At 32.5% G+C, this 19,308-nt stretch overlaps 1 protein-coding gene across 2 annotated transcripts in view; it reads left to right on the top strand.

Annotated features, from left to right (window-relative positions):
• Positions 1 to 19,308, top strand: part of LOC105229187 (uncharacterized) — a 226,675-nt gene that overhangs the window by 113,906 nt on the left and 93,461 nt on the right. For both annotated transcript variants that reach the window (XM_049453426.1, XM_049453425.1), the window contains one exon: positions 3,350 to 3,384. The gene's annotated coding sequence lies outside the window, so the exon portion shown is untranslated. The remainder of the gene's footprint in view (positions 1 to 3,349; positions 3,385 to 19,308) is intronic.

Below are 19,308 nucleotides of genomic sequence, written 5' to 3'. Positions count from 1 at the left end.
CAAGGTTCTTGTTATATAACCAACAAACAACAGCCAGCCTATCAAAGTAACAACGAAGCAGCCCACTTGCAATAAAGAAAATACTATAATACATGCCTACAACATTGTACACATGTAAATGAGGCTGTTAGGCAAACAGCTGATGGTTAAAAAAGCAAAACATGAAAATAATTACGGCAACAAAGCGACGATGTCAGCATTCAAATATGCTTCCGCTATGAAAATGATTTAAACATAAATAAATAGATAATAATATTTTGTTTTCCATTTTTTAATTTACGTTTCAATTAATATTTTTGTTAATTAAAAATAATTAATTAATTAAAAAATAATAATTTATTTAATTACTCAATTAAAAAAACTTAATAAAATTTATTTAATTAATTTAAAAAAATTAAAAAAAATTTAATTATTAAAATTAATTAATATTTTTTTTTTAATTTTTTAAATTTTTTTATTTATATAAATTAAATTAAATTTTTTTTAATTTTTTAAATTTTTTAATTATATAAATTTTATTCAGTTTTTTTTAAGTAAATAATTAAATTAATAATTAATTTTTTTTTACTTTAATTATTTAATTCAAAAAATTTAAAACTTAATTACTAATTTATTGTTATTAAATAATTAAGTAATTAAAAAAATTAATTTTTAATTTAATACGATTAAAGAATTAAGTAATTAAAAAAAATTAATTATTTATTTAAAAAAAAAAATTAATAAAATAATAATAAAAAAAGAAATATTCTTATTTATTTAATATTTCTTAATCATTTTCATAGCAGAAGTTTATTTGAAATTAAAACTAAATATATATTAAATTTTTGTTCAATTTCCTCCTTCAAACTTTTTTTATAAATTTTTTTTATTTAGTTGCGCTTTTTCAATGCATAGGTGAGCCTAGGTATGTATATGTGCCTGTTGACTAGTTAATTACATGCTTTACAAATCGTTAGTAGTAATTAGTTAACGATTCTTGTGATACTTAAAATGATTAGTTTACTGCACATGCGTTTTCATATACAATAAATTTTTACTTCATTCTTTTTGTTGTTGCTGCTGATGAAGCATTATTTACATAATTGATTTCACTTGGTGTGCCATTGATTAAGCTTATTGTGCGCCAGCGGCTGCATACGCATACACAACACACATATGTATATATATTCACCGCTATTTGCTATATTTCAGTAGCAAAATGTCTATATGTTTGCATATAACTATGTATGATATTCTCAGTTCCACAATTCCTCTAACAACTACCGTTGATTACTCGTTCGTTTTTCCATAATTTTGCTTTGTGTTTGCCAAGTTTGCGTTAAAAATTAAAAATGCAAACTAATATTTAAATGTGCTATTCATTATGCTGTTGAAGCTGTCGGTTAGCCCGTAATAACTGGTGCTGCTGTTAATTCAGCTGTTTTAAATTTAATTATAGAATGCAAACAGCTGAGTTATCAATCATTTTAATGCATAATTTTCAACGAAATTCCTACTGACACACAAAATCAATCGAGTTATGAAAATTATTATTTTCAAAACTAGTTTTTTTTTTGTTAATAATTCAACACTTGATTGGTGCTCAAAAGCTTTGGAAAAAGAACGCTTTGAATTTATGCGAATATGAGAGGAAATACAGTGATTATACCCAAAACTCAGCCTACCTAAAACTCAGATATAATAAGAAGACCTTGAGCTGACAACCAAAATGAGTATTTAGTATTTTGAAAATTTAAAACGTAATTTTGTTGGGCAAGATACCCAAAAAATATAGAATTATTGTTACCGAACACTCTATTCATTAGTAGCCGGCTTGACATCAAAGTTTTACGTGTGAGTCCTCAATAGACTCAAACAAAGGGTTAATCGAAACCGACAAGACATCCCAGCCGACTGGAAGTTGCACCACGACAAAGCCCCGGTTCATGCCGTCTTTCTTCAGAACAGCTACCTAACCAAGGCCGGCAGCCGCCCAACAGCCCAGATGTGGCCCCCGGACTCTTTTTGTTTCCTTGTCTAAAAAAGCCGATGAAAAGCAGGCATTTGGAGACGACAGTGGGGTTCCAAGCAGCATGCACCTCGGCTCTCAAGACGATTCCGGAGAACGCCTTCCGTGACGCCTTTAATGCTTGGAAATCTGCTTCTTCGCAGAAGGAGCCTATTTTGAAAGTTTTTAAAGAATTGTAAAGATCGGTTCAATAAATTTTTTTAAATCGACTGAGTCCTATTACATTCCCGACAAACTCTGTTTAATTCGATCCACAAAGAAGTAAGCAAGTCTTTGCAAAGAAAATAACGAAATCATGTCATGAAAAGCTTCTTCGTTAAAAGCAAATTTGATCATTTTCTATACGCTGCTTGCTAAGTTCGACTCTCCTCTTAAGTGAGACAACTACATTTTATCGAAAATGAACGATGGTGTTGGTGCGGGAACATATTGTCCAGAGTTAGGCATATTGCAGCCTTTTTAGTTACTGGACCACTGCAGTATATTCCAAGCTGAGGTCTTTACTGTTATGAAAGCCGCGGAGCTGACCTGTAATGCACCAGCAGGCAATTCCAGGCAAGCAGCAACCTTGTATCATATATCGAAATGTCTTGGAAAGCAGGGCCAAAAGCAAGCAACTTCACTTCTACCGTGTGCAAGTCCACAAAGACATCGAGGGCAATGAAATAGGGGACGATATTGCCAAGAATAATATCCGAAAACGTGATGGAATGAACTATCCGGGTGCAATACTGCTAAAGTCATGTGCAAAATGGTACATACATAGATCGGAAGTACATAAAATTCCTATTGGCACTCATCCGGTGACACACGCTCGCAGAATGGGGCTGACAGATCGAGAAGACTGCAAGAAATGTCTAAAACAGGGCACGAAGGAAACAATAGATCATCTCTTGTGTATTTGTCGTGACTACGCTGTAAGCATTTTGGATCCCCATGGTATGATGCACTGGAGGAGGTATCGATAGTGAGGCCGTAGATTCTTTTAAAATTCGGGTCAAACGCAGGCATACTAGTATGACCACTCCTTATGGACGTATCAACTGAACTTACGAGTATAAATTGCTTGAATATAATAATTTTATGATATGTACAGCTTTTCATCTTTTCCGACACGTGAACTACATTTAGGATCATTGGCACGCCCAGATAATAAAAAGGTTAATTGTCATTCTAATGCAATTATTCATTTAACAATCTAAACCCATTAAACTATTTTTAAATGTACATATTTACATATATACAATTTTGCATCTGTGTTTATGCAAATAAATTTAATTATTGACAATTATTAAACGCGCAATATAAACTAATTCCCCCTCTCTTTTCTCCACTTTACAGATATTTGCAGCTTTCGCAGCGAGCAGATGTTACAAGTAAGTTGAAATCAAACGCTTTACTCGCATAGAATTCCAAACTAGCAATAAAAAATATGAAGTCATTAAATATACAAAAGACAAATACCGCAAAACCGCAGTTTAAGTAATTAAGTGGTACTTAAGCGACACACAGAAGCTTGCATTTACATACATACATGCGCTGCATTAGTTTACTTATCCATTTATCTTATGATATTTGAAAATCATTGCATTGATATATACTCACTTTCAGCTGTACAAAGTATGTATTTGCACATAAATTTGCTTATTTGTAAGACACTTTGATTTTAAGTACGCGCTTGCATAAGCCGAACTGCCGGCAGCTGTCAAAGCGGCACATGTTCGCGCTTGTGAAAAAAAATATTTGAAATTCCGCGCAATGTTCTAAGCGTTTACGTGTCGCGCCACGTGAGCCACTTGTCATAAATGATTGTTCATTCTTTAGTTTTTATTACTGTGATTTTTGTATTGTCGACAGTTATTAGAAAAAGCAAGTCATTTGGCTGTCTTTTCAAATGCTTTAATATCTAACAATATGCTCGTAATCAAAATGATGTTATATATTGCAAAAATATTATTTTAGTGGGCGCTTCCTATTGCTCTTTGATGGGAACAGTGTTCATAAAGAAATTATTTTGCAAAAGTTAACTAATTTATAGTTAATATTTGAGGCACAAAATGCATTGTCATGTTAAAGTGAGACTCATTAATTTATAAATAGAAATTGAATATTGAAATTGAAATATTTCTTACGTCACTCGAGGTCAGACGATTTAAATGATGCTGATTTAGCTGAAAAAATATTTAAAAAAAATAGAAGTGCCTAAAAAATGTATTTCTAATAGTTAAGGTAGAAGTCTGGTAACTTATGCCTATTTTCACGATTTTTTTGTAGGGTGGTTTTTTATAGGAAAATGAAAATGAATTATCTTGAATATTTAGAGTGTATTTCTTTACATTTTGAAAATATAAACAAAATGTATTTGAAAAACTTTCATACTTTATTAGTATTATTATTGTCAATAGAATTTGGAACCTCAACAAAAATGCAAGTGGGTCAAGTGGGTCCGGTTATTTTGGCTCGTGATGTTATCTGAAATAAAATATTTTTGATTATTCTTAATCTATAGACATGTCATTCTGGTCGGAACTACTGAAGTTAAATTTCAAGGGGAAATAACAAAATGACGGATTTTGAAAAAAAGTCCTTTTATTTTAGCAAAGAAAGGTTAGTAAAATAAAAAGTTGGAAGTGAAAAAAATTCTCATTAGTACCGACGAGAACTATAAGTGTGTAGAAAGCCTGTTAAAATTTGAAAGCAATCGGTTTATCAGAAAAACGTTAGGACCCGGGCCGACCAGAAAAACAATGTTTTGAGAAAAACGCATTTAAAGTTCAACAACTCCGACGTCCTGTCTCTCGAGGTGCTCTAGGAAACTCGTTATAACTCCCAAAATATTTCGAATTTCAGTCTGAAATTTTCACAATATATTCCTAAGACATTGTACTTTCAAATTAAGCACAAAACAAGATCGATTTTTTGAACCCAAGTTACCAGACTACTACCTTAAAGAGTTACATGGGAATACTCGGATAAAAACAGCCTTTTTCCAAAAATTTTCTTTTATATAAAAAATTAAATATTATTAGAATCTTTTATTGTTGCAAACATGCACTATTAATAGAGAAATGCGGATATATTTGGATAAAAAAATATTTTAAACTCGACCATTGCGACGCCATTTCCGGCGACCTCTCAGGAAAAAGATGTGCCTGCGTTGACAAGATAACTCTTTACAGTATCATCTAAAGTGAAAAACACTAAAAATCTGATTTTTGGCAGACATTTTTACAAAAAAAAATTAAATTTCGCATTTTTTTTTCTGAAGCAGTATTTTCATTCTTTTTCCACACAAACTGCTGGCATTTTTATAACTCTGCATCCAACGAGTTGTCAACTAATAGATTTTGGTCAGAAGTATACCAATACCACGCTAGTTCAATGGATTAGACATTCAATAGTTGAATTATGAATCAAAACCTTCAGTCTTATGTATATGAAACTTTTGAAATTTCAACTAAAGGAAAGAAAGAAAGTATCCAATATCTAAATAAGGTCATGAACATACATATATCAAAACAATCGCAATCAAGTACAACATTATAAATACTATATAATTTAACGGGTGGGCCATCTAAGGTTTTAAATTTGAATTATCTGTATCTCGACATTGGAAACGTCAAATACCTTTCGGAAAGTGACAGATATTCAGTAAAAAGTCTGTAATTTACGAAATGGGTCGCTAGTCACTATTCTACAGTTCGCAGATTGGGCAGAAGATAGTTTGACCGAGGATGGTCAATTTTACCTAAAAATCATCTTTTCGGACGAGGCTCATTTCCACCTCGATGGTTACGTTAACAAGCAGAATTGTCGTATTTGAGACACAGAAAAGTACTCATGTAGATTAATGATCAGTAGCTTTCAGAGTGCCTCTTGAGATACATTAACATTTGCGATGAGGAAACTGCATAGTTTCGTGTGAAAAATCTTAAGTATTGACACCTGCTGATACACTTAACTATCAAATAATAAAAATTAAAGATTTTTTACCTCCATATGACAGATAGACTTTATATCAGAATGTTCTTTAAAAAAATTTAATACTTACAAATTGGCAAGTGCTGTTGTGCCGCGACAACAAGTTCATTTTTAATCCACTTTATTCGGGGAGTATAGAAGAGCCATTTGCGAGAGATTAACAGGAACAAAAGTTTATGTGAAAACATCAAGTTAAGCATTAGTATATGAATATATATTTTTTTTTTCGAACAATTTTATATACTCTGAAAGGCATAAGTATGAAAACTTATATCGAACCCAAGGCAGAATTTCTAAGACATTCTCATATTACTAAAAATATGACTATATCTTGGCATTTATCAATTTATGAAGTAAAATAACAACGAAGAATATTTCTTAATCGAAAAAGTTAAAGATATACTTGTGGTATTTGATCGATATGTTTCCATCAGAGAGATAGCAGAGGATCTCTAGATCTCTAATGGATCGGCTCAACATATTTAGGTTAATGTTTGGGGCATGAAGCTTGTCAATAATAGACTCTTAGCGGATTTTTTTTTTATAAAAATGTAATCGAGTTGAACAAAAGAGACGCTTGACAAAGTAACTGAGTACTCTACAATCATCGAACATATCATTACGGATGATGAGGCGTGGGTTTATGAATATGACGACGAAACTGTCAAACAATCTAGCGTATGGCGCTGCAAAAATTATCCGAAAACAGAAAAAAACAAAATTCGTTGAAAGTACTGAAGTTCTTCTCAGCCGAGTCATATGACAAGTTTATGGTTTATGGGTACATATATTATGTATCTAATTCCCAGCGAAGTCTTATAATAGATTTGTGCTTTATATCTATATTATCTAAAGTGAGGTATTAGTTCTTTTTCATAAAATGTGTTTTATAAGCTACAGAAGCAGATTTCCTATTGTACCAGTAACTAATATCCTACTTCTTATTCGCATTCTTCTGATTCTATTCGTCTTTTTCCGCTTCTTAAGTATTTTCGTTTCGATAACCATATATTTTTGTTTGTTCATAAGGCTCAAACACCTCAAAAATGTTATATTCTAATTGATACACTAATAAATAATAAATGATTTTTAAATAAACTCTCAACTCATTAGAATTAGCCCGTCAAAAATTTTCCATGCTCTATATATTATATATACTTATATATGTCCGCTAATGGTTAGCTATATGAAGCGCAACAAACCGACATTTTTACGCTCAAAACTGAAGTGATTTGTTTACCTTAACGCTTTTAAGCTTCTGCATATCATGTTCAATTCAGCCACTGTCTAAAGACGCGCACACTTGGCGCCGAAATTCTATATATTTCAAACAATAACAAACACAAGTCTATATTTTTTGTCAAACTTGAAACAAACTAGAAATCGTGGCTAATAGTTCTGAAACTGGTCAAGCACTGCAAGCTTTAGTTATACAGACGCGCAAACATATTACCGCCACTACATTCTTACATATAACCTCCACCACATTGTTAAAGGCAGGCTGACATGTGAATATGAGCAATTGTTTATTTACTTAAAAATCGTAGACATTATTAGGTTTGCTGCCGTAAATTGCTGTTTCACTCGCCGTCTGCGCATAATGAGAGAAGCCATCACTAATTGCCAGCTAATGTCAGAAGTTCTTGACGCGGCACTGTGTTTTTGTGTCAGTGTGTTTACATAAACTCACACACATAGCTGCCTATAAGTGTTGTATAATTCCTTTATTAAATTTATAAGTACAACATTAAGTTTTTTTTGCATTAATCATTATAAGCATTTCATACAATAGTTGTGAGTTTTCCATGGCCTTGCCGTGGCCCAGTTTTATGTACTGTTGTGTTATGTCATGTTATGTACAACCCCGGAAGGTGTTAGTTTTTGCCGTTTGATTGCCATTGTTTTGTTCTAAGCGTTTTTTCTAAACATATTCAAATTTAGCCTTTGTTGAATACTTTGTTTTCAATTTTTTTTTCTTATTTTTTTTTAAATTTTTTTTTCAATTTTTTTTTCTTATTTTTTTTAAATATTTTTTTACATTTTTCCCATATTTATTTGTGCCTAATTTTTTCATAAAAAACATATTTTCTTACATATAAAATACCAACAAAATCTGGCACAAAGCATTTGTCGTTTTTTTGTTTGTGGTTTTTTAGTTGTTATTTTATTTGTTTTGTTTTTATTGTTTATACTTAATGTAATTTAAATTTAGTGTGTCGCTGTTAGTCATAAACTACAAGGTAAATGACATAGGAAGCGTTCTAGCTGTGCGCCATTCGTCTCTAGTTGTTTTCTTGTACTTGAAATTGTTGTTGCTGTTGTTTTTTTAACGCTTGATAGCGTTTCAAAAGCAAAAGTTGTATTTAAATGTTTGTTGTTTCGCTTAATTGCATAAGGAATTTGCTTGTTTTGCCCAAAACTAGGTTAAAGTGTGCACAACTATACATACATACATACATACACACAGCTAAACTTATCAGTCAACTAAATTTATGTTGCGTTTTTTAATTTTCTTTTTGTTGTTTTCAATTATAGTGCAATTAAAATGTGAAATCAGGCTTGTTTGGCGCAGACGCGCAATAAACCAATTCAAGTGCACTAAATTCAATTACAAAGCTGCATATATATTTGTATGTTTGTATGTCTCTATGACAATGTTATGCAGCGAATTATAATTTAAATTTAATTAAAGACATTTAAATACTGGTGTGACTGTTTTTAATTAGATTTGAGATGCTAAAATTACGACTTAGGCCAATGCCAAGATATTTTAAAGAAATAGTAATTTTAATTTCCGGCGGAAGTGAACTTTTTATACACCGTAAAATATTTGCTAAAATTAAAATGTAGAAAAAAATTTAAATTTTAATAATTTTTAACAATTTTGTATAAATTATTAGCACTCCCTGCTGGCCTTCATATTGTTTTATAAGTACTAAAGCGCTTATAATGAACTCTCTCTTGTATGAAAAATTCCATATTTTTACCATCAGTTCAAAACTGATCCATATAAACTGTGCGCGCAACCCAAATCGATGAAGGAGTTCCGAATTATTAGTGCAACCATTTTCAGCTTCCTGTGAAATTTGATCCCCATATGTAAATTAATGAGTGTTTGGCGTTTGTCTGGAAATTTTCGCCCTGAAAAAAAAAATTAATAGAAATGAAATGAACTTGCTTAGAAATGGGTGTGTTCCAATAAAATAAGGGCTACGAATTCGTTGAAAATTTTGGAAAACTTTTTTACTGATTCTATTTTACCACGAGCACAAGCAAGTATGTATTTGTAATTAAGTGGCACAAAGTGCCAGTGAAGGTCGCGAAAACATCGAAAACCTCCCTCATGCGAGTAATCCTTTCTCTGTCTGTTAATGACGATAACGTCCAAAATGTTAAAGAATCAGTGCTGAATTTAGCAGCGGATCTTAACATCTCATATGAATGGACTCAACACATTTTGGTTAATCTTTTGGGTATGAAGTTAATCAAGCTGTATTCGTAAAGACTTTAAGGTCGAGGTCGCAAAAGATATGCTTGACAATATAGGTGAGGAGCCTATGTTCATCAAACGCATCAGTACTGGTGACGAGACATGGGTTTATGGATATGACGCCGAAGTCGGTGAAAAATCATGTTGACTCTCAACGCTTTTTTTGACTACGATGGTGTAGTTCACAGGGTTAAACGGTCAATAAGCAATACTACTTGGACATTTTAAAACGTCTACGAGAAGCAAATCGTCGCATTTGTGGAAAGAAAATTCATGGTTTTTTCATAACTATATTACACCGTCATATTCTAGTAAGACTTCTTGTCCAAACACGAAAGTAAAATCATGGCTCACCCACAGTTTTCAACAGATTTTACTGCCTGTGACTTTTTTCTGTTTTTGAATCTGAAAAATCTACTTCGGAATGCGCCACGAGTTTATTGAAGCGATTCCAAATGCTGTAAAAATGTTCTTTTTCATTTTTTTTATGCCAGTCCCGCTCAAATTTGATCAGAAGGCATGGACTGTAAAAACTATTTCAAATTTAATGGCATCTTTGTCGAAGTAATGATATTCTTGAACAAAAATGCCAATTTAGTGGATATCCAAATTATACTATGGCATGCAAAGAAGCGGCCAGTGTCATGTGCAGACTTTTTGTATACATACATTAGGATTACAGCATCCAGAAGCTGCACAAGGAGATCCAATCCCGTTTAGATCGGTAAGTCTTGATATTTTCGTCATTTAATTTGGTGTAAATGGAAATATCGGTGATAGGGGTGAGAATAATAGGAGCCACAAATTAAAGCTGCAACCAGTATTTAACGGAAAAGCAAATATATCACCAGCTCTATTTACATAATCTAAGGCGAAGATAATAAATTCTTCACTAAAGCAAATATGGCTCTGTTAAATAGGTCAAGAACAACCAGTACTAGTTGCTTAAGTATGTTACAACCAGCAAGTAACTGTCATTATTAGTGTTATGTGGAAGAAAAACGATTTCTCTCCGTCAGCGTGTGTACTCCGCTCCCTCCGCATATAAGATGGCAAGGTTATTGGAACACACTACGGCAAATTTAATCAGTTAGCTATTCTGCTCTGGCGAATATTTACATAATTCAGTATAGTTCTCAGACTCATACTCAGCTAAAAATAACTGAAAATAAAAAACATAAAAAATAATAACAGCTAACAAACCTTTTAATAAATAAAAAAATGTCGCTAAAATCTAGGTGGAGACAATATTTATGGTGTTAAATGGTTAAATACACTGCAAACTATAACAAAAGCACAAATACATACAGACATAATAAGCTGCTATTTATGCGCTAAAAGAGCTCACAAATATATGATTTAACGCTATTATCGGACACACCTTTCAAAGAGCAGTCAATACCTATAATAACTCAAGCAAACACATTAATATAAGACAAAAGCAACAACAAAAGAATTATGTCGCATCAAATTAAACGCTTTCAACATGCGCATTAATTACTTTCCGTTGGGAGCTAAAAAAAATACTAATAATAATAATTAAAATAAGAAAGAGCGAAAAAAGGCGAAGAGTGTGTAGCTGCCACACGCAGCTCGGCTTTGGTTAATGACACTCAAACATACGTGTATGCTTTCCTGTTTGCTGATATGTCGATATGCAAATTTTCTGCTGGATATATGTATGTATATTCTTATATATGTATATAAAATTTTGCTTTAGCTTCTGCTCATCCTTTTTCTTTTTCTCTGCCTTTAGTATACAGCGCTTAGAACAGCTGAGCTCATCGCTTAGAATGTAGGAGAGGCATTCGTTTGCGTCAATAGTTTATTCACCTTCAGTAGAACTATTTTCCACTACTAAAAGAAAGATGCAAACACACATACTTGTACACAGCATCTAGCATACAATTAACTTAATCGATACCAATAAAAAGTTGAAAAATAAACACAACGCTTCTGCATTCTTTGGCTTAGAAATTTGAACGCTTCGACGTTCTGCTTGACTACGCGTTTATATACATATGTATTTATTTAAATACTATATTTCTCTGCACATAAACATACGTAGATATTTATATTTACATATACAGACACAAATAGGTTGTTTTAGATTGTAGAAGTGAAGGTAGTCGATAAAATAAACTTCAACAATCAAATTTGCATAAAACAAACTTACTTAGTATGTATGTATTTATGTATATACTTTATATCGAGAGCATATTTTACGTTTCTTTGCCTTTCTATTGACGCGTGATATCTGCAAGCCACACGCTTCATCTCCATTGTTTTCTTAGTATTACTAGTGTTTCTCGTTTGCGATTGACTTAAATGATACAGAAATACGTATACGAAGAAGAGAGCCTTGTACTACAAACACTCAAATAGAGACAAATGAGCCCTTTAGGGTCCAAAGCTGTTAGAAATATATTTTCACTTAAAGTAGTTGCCATATGTTTAAAGATTTAAAGACACAAAGAACGGCAAGAAAATAAAATGCTACTCAGCGCGGAGAATTACAAAGATTTATAGTTGACAATACCATATACTTTTGGGAAAGCTTAGAATTAGAATTAGAATAATTATTTGAGGTAATGCACCGCGACCTAGGGTCTATTGTGCCCTCTACTTTATCACATGACCTCCCAGAGCCCCAGCAGCCTGAATAGTTCCAGCAGTTTGCCGGGCTCAAGCGAGGTGATGTGATCCCTGCTGATATAGACAGAATCCAGGGCCTTAAGCCTTCTTCCCTCGCCTGGGAAAGCTTATTACCTGTTAAAATATTTTATTTCCATAGATAAGGCGAAATAATCTAATATATGAAACTAATTAATATCAAAAAACTATCGCTTATTTTTATAAAAATAAAAAATCAAATAACGCAATAAAAGCTTTAAACTGAGAACTATTTTCGAGATGGGTTGCCACCTGTTCGAAAATTTTTAAGTCAAAAAACATTTGGAAAGTAAAAATTAATCAAAAAAATTACTTTTATGACAGTTTTCGTGAAAATATTTTTTAAAGGGTTGCCACATGTTCGAAACTTATTAAGTCGAAAAACATTTAGAATGTAAAAAATAATCAAAATGTTACTTAATGTTACTAAGTTTTCGCTAAAAATATTTTCAAGGCTTGCCACCTGTTGAAAATTTTCATAAAACTAAGTTGATCAAAAAAGTGAAACAATAAAAAAAGACAACAAAAAAGGTATTCCTAACAAAAACTTCTCCAATTGTTTTTTTAAGAAAGGTTGCCAGATATTTCAGATATTTAAATTCTTTAGATGCAATTTAGAAAAACGTTAAAACACCTAGAAAAATTTTTAAAATAATTAGCAGCTTATTATTATCATTATTAAATGATTATTAAATGAAATAAATTAAATGAGGGACAACCTATACTTCCTTTTGAACTAGACTACAACTAGTTACATTTAATTATATGCTTCAACCCTTATTTTATTATCCTCACGATTCATTAAGGAATACATCAATTATACGATATTATTATGAATTTTGCCTAGAGTTGTCTGAAATTGGTGACTGCTGAAAATGGGTTGCCAGATAAATTCTTGAAAGAATCATAAAAAATAAAACCGCCTTTTGAAGCACAATTACCTTACTATAGCAACTGAACTTTCGAATTCGAGTTCCTGTATAGAAACATTTTATTTGTGAAGGGTTGAACCGTTTCGATTTTTTTTCCTATTTTATTTCATTTCATTTTATTTTAATAAAAGAAAGTCAGAGATAAGTTTTACTATACTTAATAAAAAAACTAAGTGCGAGCCAGCTCATAAAACTCACGAGCAATTCATTAGTTTCCCACAACCAAAAGTCTAATTCAGACGCTTCCACTATTGTATACCTAATACTAACAATTTATCGCTGCTTTCGCTGCCCAAAGTTATCGCATACTTATTTTACAAATAAAAATCTTCAGCTACAATAACAAAAAAGCATGATTATTTATGCAATTTGCAACGCCAGTAATAACTTATATTTCTGTAGTGACTTAACACGACATTTGATTTCTATTAATACCACTCATTTTAATCTTTTACCTCTTAATACCAGCACTCTACTATCTAAATAATTTGCAAAATGGCAATGAATAACAATAAAAGGTTTATATTTGCAAGACGCGCCATTCGCTAAGCTAAATCGTTTGTAAAGTTGTTGCTTTTCAAACTGCAATTGTTGTTGTTACTAGTTCATTTGCTGTTTTTGTTGACGGTTCACATCTTCCTTCTTTGCACGCTCATTCATGCACACGCTCTGCGTTGCTGCACTTGCTTACAAAAACAACATTGGCGACTTGATTTTGCTCCACAGCCAATTTGCTCGTCTTTAGCTGAAGCTGCCAGCTACCACTATCACTATTTGTGTTATTTTTTTAAGTATTTTCTTTCTACCATGTACTATATAAAAACAAACAAGCGATTTGCTGCCGGTTTGGTGAAATACCAGAAATCAATTGCGGTGAACCGCAGCCAATGTGTTAAGAGTCGTGCTCCCTGTTTGCCTATATTTGTGATTAGTTGACTTCTCCGGTACTTTTCGGCTTTTATGCACTTCAATCAAAAGGCTTGGCAGCATGTTTTTGCGAGAAATTTCCTTAACTTAACGTTAGTTATTTACTTTTTTATGGTTCGTGACTTTCTAGTAGACTTTTTAGTATAAATTTGTTAGCGCATTTTATCTGCTGCTCATAAAATTAATTTCACCTAAGCGCTCGGCAGCAATTTTATAACTATTTACTTATGTGAATCAATATAAAATGCGCTAAGCAATGATATCCGCGCATTAAAAAGCATTATTGGCCGCGCTTTATACTTAACCAACGAAAAAACGAAAGACTTAAGCGACAAACTCGTTTGCTAGCTGAGCGTATTAATGCTGATTAAACATGTTTAAATGAAGATTTCGCGCACAAATGACGCACAAAGTAAAATAAAACAAATATTTGAGGTGTTTTCTACTTTATTTATTTTTTTTTTATTTTTTTTTTTTACTTTTTTAATATTTTTTTTCTTTTCTTTTTTCTTTGCTCAAACAACTAAAACTGGGTGTGGGCACGTGCATGCGCGTTGTTGCAGCATCGTCTGTTTTTCCCTTGTGTTTCGCATAACCCTTATATTAACGCCAACCTGTAGCATAGCTGTGTCATGAGTTCATGTGCTGGCATAACTGTGCGCCAAGACAAAAAGCAGACAAATTTGTGGTGTAAAATTTGAACGCCCACAAATTGCTGCTTGTCATTAGATGCAAGTTGCGATAAATTTTATTGTTGTTGTTATTACTATGGGTAGCTTTGACAGCATGTCTATGGGATACATGAACGTCGGTTATGCGAATTTTTAATTTTTGGCCAAAAATTAAGTTATTAAAGGAAATAACAAAGCTGTGATTTGATAGCAAGTTATGTCATGATATAAAAATGCATCAGGTTTGACGATTGTTAATGGCAAGGGAGTTTTAAAACTAAAATAAATTGACATAATATTATTATATGATTTTTTTGTTTTGAATTTACATGTTCTTTTCTGCTTAATCTACATTGTATGAGAATTCATTATATCCGATTGGTATATACGTCTGTGATATATCATAAATAACTAAAATAAAACTATCAGCTTTTCAAGATTATCCCTGCATTAACAAGGAGTTAAATTTTTTTTCCTTTTAACGACAACTTCGTTACACAATTTTACAGTGACTAGACTTATGCAAGCAAAATTTTAGCATATAGCTAAGTTCCATGCAGCAATATGTGCAAGGCAATAGTCAATTTGTAATGCATGCTCTTTAAGCTATCTCAACTGAGTTTTCTTTAAAAGAAAATCATGTTCGCTGCAAATTGTCGTACATGACTGTAAAACGTTGTTATGTAACTGCATTGAAGACACAAGTATTTAGTATTGGTTGTAAATGTTCGTGTTATCGATGAAGACTACATTGCTTGAAGACACAAAGACGTGTTTAAATAGATAACACGACAGTTAGTTGGAAATTCGTTTTGTTATGAAGGAAAAAAAAACTTTATTTATTGCATAAAAAGCAACGGAAAACTATGTAAAGGCTTTAACATTGGCAACTAGTTGATCATAGGTACCAATTTCATTCTCTCTCTCTAACGGTGTGATATCACATGATCTTGGTGGACAATCGACCGGCGCAAAACGTGAAATTATCTGCTCACTGAAGTGTTCTCTCAATAAATCCATTTATTGATGCGATGTGTGGGAAATTGCGCCGTCTTCTTCAAACCAAATGTCGCCGAGATCACAAGCTTCAATTTTAGGCATCAAATAGTCGGTTATCATGGCGCGATAACGGTCAACACTGACGATTATGTTCTCACCGGCATCATTTTTGAAGAAATATGAACCACTGATTCCTCCGGCTCACAAACCACACCAACCCGTTTTTTTCTGTATGAAATATCAGCTCTTGAATCTCTTTAGGTTGCTCTTCGTTGCAGATGCGGAAATTTTGCTTGTTTACATACCCATTGAGCCAAAAATGGCGCTCATCGCTAAACAAAATTTGGCACGAATACATTGGATCTTCTTGGAACTTTTCAAGAACACGAATTTTTCAGATATAATTTTCATGCAACGATCGAAGAAATAAGATTTATGACAATAAGTTCGGTTTTGTAAGCCACTTTGAAGTAATTTTTAAGTTTATATGTATATACATATTAATGTATTTCAATTTTAGCTTCAACTGATTCAAATACTTCTAGCTAGGCTTCTCTTTTGCTTAATTTTTGCATTACTTAAAAATCAGAAAGTATTTATTGCATATCGTTTAGGCTGGATAAGGTTATACTGGTCAGATGCTACGCCATATTTAGATCTATTCCTGTGGCCAAATAGAGGTGCAGGTTAATTCGAGCTGAAATATTCATCATACAGAACGTCAAAGCATTTTAGAACTTTTTAGGACTTTGATAAAAACCTGATATTTATTTTTGATACTTCAACTAGTCCCTTGAAGTTAGAAGCTCCTAGATATCTAAGACAAATTCTAGATAAGTCTGGACAGAAGTAAAGAAGTTGTTCTAGCGTATCTCACATGAATACTTCCCTGCTCTTTCTGCATGTTTTCTCGTTACTATATAATGCTCATTCGGCTCGCATGTGATGCCAGTAAGTTGTGATCTGTGATTAGGAAAACAACCGTCCTGCAGTCTTCACGAGACCGTATAAGTAGAAAGCATGGGTGTTTTTCTTCGCGGCATTTGCACATGAGCTTGATGATCCTGCATGTCTTTAAAGCATTCCATCTCACAGCAAACCGTCTGACACCCCTTTTCTTCAAATATTAGCGACTTTTATATTTCCATTATAGAGTCAGTAGCCAGACCAGACAGGGATTTGTATTATAAAGATATTAGATATATTATATATGTACATTTCAAGACTTACTAAACAATTATTTTCTCACCAGATTCGAACTGGTTCCAAAAAAATTAGATTTCGACTAGATTCTACTAAAAATTTTAAGCAATTTTTCAAAATTTTAAAATACATAGTTTAAAGAAATCCATCAGATTTTGCATCTTTTGTATGAAATTAGGAGATTATTAACATAATACACACCCAAAATGTTAAAAAACTACAATGAAAAGTCTAAAATAGTTTTACTAAAGTATTTTCACCAAATAACTATAAAAAATTTAAATCTGTTTACCAATAAAAAAAAATGCAAGACACACCTGCATATGATTGCAATCAAGCAAATAAATAATTATTGTGAAACTCTGTGAAAATATTATTTCCCAACAGTTTTTCACAACATTTTCGTTTCATTTTCAATATATTTTCAATTTAATTAACCGAATTCCGCAAGAAATGCTCGCGAGTAAAGCGATTTTCGAGTGGTTGCTAAGATTTTTCGCAAACACAAGCGTTAGCAGGCATTTACCCATACAAATACACACACGCGCATTTCTGTGCATAGCTTGCGCCATTGACAGCAAATAAACAAAACCATATACATATGTGTGTTTGCACATACCTATGTGTATGTATATAACTCATTCACTTGCATTTTTTGTGCGCTTATGGCATGTCTTCGCAGCGACTTCACGACGCACGCGTGCAGTCATTCACGTGCATCAATCTTGAGACCGCGCCATACACACCAACTAACCAACAGCCGCACGTTGCAAGCTTCACTACAAGGCAAGGCAACCGAGCAACTCAAAAGCCACGCACAACAACAAATCATTGCTGCCACTCGGCGGTCGTACGCAAGCCATTGCCGTCACTAGTTTTGTCCACGTCGTGTCGATCGTGTCGTCTTCGCAAACTATTTAGGTCTGTGGGCCAACTGCACGCCAAGTGACATAATTAATACTAATGCTGCCTATTGACGGACGGCTGCCGCTAACGCTTGCTAGGGTTTGGTGGTTTTCGTTTTTGTTGTTGCTTGTTTCTAAGCATCACATTCATCATTTATAAAACTATCTAGCCTTTAATTAAAGCGCACACAACACTTTGCACACACATTGCCGCATGAAAAGACAACAATTTTGTTAAACAAAGTCATGCTTTTTCGCGCGCATGCGCATGTGCAACTATTTAAATGCCATTCATGGCGCTGTCGCTGCTTCTCTTATTGTTGTTGCAGTTTGGGCACACGCTTTAGCGGCGTAAACGTATTATTAAATTCTGATTTATGATTGCCGCAACCATCTATTAAGTACTCGCTGCGGATGTGCACACACACACGCACACCCGCATGTGTGGAAGTAATATGTGTGTGCGTGTGCATTTATTTAGCCATGCACTGTTAATTATAAGGAAAGCGAAATGCTGTATTATTTCCACATTTTCTCACAATTTTCTCAATCACAATAAGTGCAAGATAGTTCCGAGTGGAAAGTATGTGAATGTTTTTTGCAAGGTACCATATCTTTTAAACTAGAATACTCTATGAAAATTTAGTTAAAAAATAAAAAAATAAAGTTCAATAAAAATTGTACAAAAAATAAATAAATGTTTTTTTTTCATTTTTTTAATAATATATTTGCATATATTTTTTAAACAGGTGGCAACACTTCCGGAATTTTTTTCCGCTGTTAGCCTTTTTTATACTCTTATAATACTTTACCTAATGAATTTGATTGAATTATTATAAAAAATTTTAACAAGTGGCATCCCTTCATACAATTATTTTCTGCTGTTAGCGTTCTTAAGATTTTCTTACCTCAAAAGTTTATAACAAAACTTTTTTTTCAAAATTTTAAATTCAAATTTTTTACAAATGGCAACCCTTTTCAAAACTATCTTCTGCAGTTTACATTCTTAACACTTTATTAGCTCAATATGTTATAATACAAGTAAAACGTTATCTTATCAATTTCATTAAATATAAATTTTCAACAGGTGGCAACTCTTTTCACAAATACTTTTTCCTGTAAGCCTTTATAAAATCATAAAATACTCATATTGTAATAATACTTTTATCTTTGAATTTTATAATTCAAAATTCCAAACATATGGCAACCCTTCTCGCAAATATTTTTCTATGTTAGGCTTTTTAAAACTGTGTACTTCCCATTTTACTTCATCTTTAATCAATTTTGTAGAATCAAAAGAATTTCACAAGATGGCAACCCTTCTCACAAATATTATAGACTTTTTAAAACTGTATTGTTCCCATTGTAATAAACTTTATCTTACTAGTTTTTTGAAATTCAATGCTTTTAATAGGTGGCAACACTTCCGAAAATGTGTTATACTGTTAGCCTTCATTCATATTGTAACAACACTTTATCTAATTCATAAAATCCAAAAATTTTAACAGTTGACAGCCCT

The sequence above is a fragment of the Bactrocera dorsalis genome, chromosome 3, assembly GCF_023373825.1.
Source record: "Bactrocera dorsalis isolate Fly_Bdor chromosome 3, ASM2337382v1, whole genome shotgun sequence".
Taxonomy (NCBI): domain Eukaryota; kingdom Metazoa; phylum Arthropoda; class Insecta; order Diptera; family Tephritidae; genus Bactrocera; species Bactrocera dorsalis.
This window is presented reverse-complemented; position numbering and strand designations above follow the sequence as displayed.